The following is a 1,855-nucleotide window of genomic DNA, read 5'->3' as shown; positions in this document are numbered from 1 at the left end:
TCTCTCAAATAAAATCCTTTGAAAATGCTAAAGCACAAATCAAATTGCATTATTATTTCTATATCATGCATACATACATATACACCTTCCAAAAAAAAAAAAAAGAGAGAATTAATTTAATCTCATGCTTGTTTCAGTTAAATCTGAGCATAAAATGTATCTTTTACATCTCAAGATCAAGATTATGGTCTTAGTTGAAAATCATTTGGGTTCTGTAAAAAGGTCACAGATGAAGATGCTATCATACAATAAATGCTAATTTGTTTTGTAAGCTGAAAATGTATGCACCAAAATTTGGTTTCCAATGTGAGTGGAGAGATCAGAAAAGAAAGCAACAGCGGCTAGGTTTTTGCTAAAATGACGATCTTAGTGCTGGATATCAGAGCTTACAAAGCCAAAATCGGTTATAGTCATGAAAATGTCTTCTTTCGTTTTTTAGATATTAATATTATTAGCATAGAATCATATTTTAACTTCATTTCAAAAATCAATGAATGCAATCTTATTTGAAGAATACAAGTTTCTAGCAGTATTAAAAGTAGATGCTGGGGCTCTCTGTGCGCATAGGTATTTCTGAGATAATTGTTCCAAATTACGCTGTATCATCGTAGGCAATGGATATTGCTTTAGACATATATCTCCTTATTTTAGAAGTAAAAAGATAAAATAAGCAATAAGATAAATATGGGAGGAAAATCCTAACCAATCATCTAAAAGATATCATACCTACAGGCAGTTACATATTATGAACAAAACACGTGATTGACCAAGTGAAAGATAATATACACTTTTTGTCTCAGAATTTTTACAGAGACATAGGTATTGCCAAGTTGAAAGAAGAAAATGCATTAACGTTGACTATGTTTTGCCTGACTTTACTGCAATTTGAAAGGGCCAAGAGAAGAGATGGTGTTAAGTGGAAAATATAAATCTGGATAAAAAATTCTTCAGGCCAATGAGAGATTTGCTGTTCCAGAAATACTCTTTAATCCTTCTGATATAGGCACTCAAGAAATCGAGATTCTGTCCTATTCAATTCATAACCTACCTGAAGAAATGCTGTCTTATTTTTAAAAAACATTGTTTTTACAGGAGGAAAGTCTGGTCTCTTTTCCCAGGATTTAGTCAGAAGTTCGATGGCTCAATCCAACAGATTCCAATGTTTCTGTTGTGCTGCCTGACAAGCCTATTATTTATGCCTGGGAAAGTGGAAAATTGGTATCAGGGAATGATGATTTTGAAGATACAGTGGTAATAAGAAAATATTATGAAGAAAATGGACATAGCATCTGTGAAGAGAAACTTTGTATTGAAGAACCGTTTCTTAAAGTACTGACTGATTGTGATAAAGGTTTAATTTTCAGTGTTCTTTTTAAAGGAAGTTAAGGACCTGTGTTACTGCTCATCCTAAGATAACATCTTGAATTTAAGTAAATATTTTGATCCATGGTTAATTTTCAAAGGTTTCTTAGCTAGGTTAGTAAGTAAACTGTAACTCAGCCCATATTTTCATTTAAGAGCTAGACTTACTATAACAATGATTATGCTGTTTCTAAGAGAAAGTTATCTTTCATTAAAAGATGAAAGAGTGCAATTTAAGTTTAATTCTCTATAGCCAAAAGCACAAACTTAACTGTCCCACTGGTCAGATTTCCTTAGAAGATCATTTTGTGTGACTAGATCGGAATTGACCAGAGTGTGTTGAGGCTGATATGACTTCTCTCTTTTAGAATTAACCACTTTATTTTTAAATTGCAGTTTTTACTTACTAAAGTTGGAAAAAGTGATCTATGTTTGTGTAATGTTTATTTTTTAGTTGGCGTAAGTTTGAAAGGGTGAAGATCAAAGCCAATTT

At 32.0% G+C, this 1,855-nt stretch overlaps 1 pseudogene; it reads left to right on the top strand.

Annotated features, from left to right (window-relative positions):
* The first annotated feature begins 357 nt into the window (after positions 1–357).
* Positions 358–1,386, top strand: LOC113882602 (annotated as a pseudogene).
* The last annotated feature ends 469 nt before the right edge of the window (positions 1,387–1,855 follow it).

This window comes from Bos indicus x Bos taurus, chromosome 24, assembly GCF_003369695.1.
Source record: "Bos indicus x Bos taurus breed Angus x Brahman F1 hybrid chromosome 24, Bos_hybrid_MaternalHap_v2.0, whole genome shotgun sequence".
In the NCBI taxonomy this organism is placed as follows: domain Eukaryota; kingdom Metazoa; phylum Chordata; class Mammalia; order Artiodactyla; family Bovidae; genus Bos; species Bos indicus x Bos taurus.
This window is presented reverse-complemented; position numbering and strand designations above follow the sequence as displayed.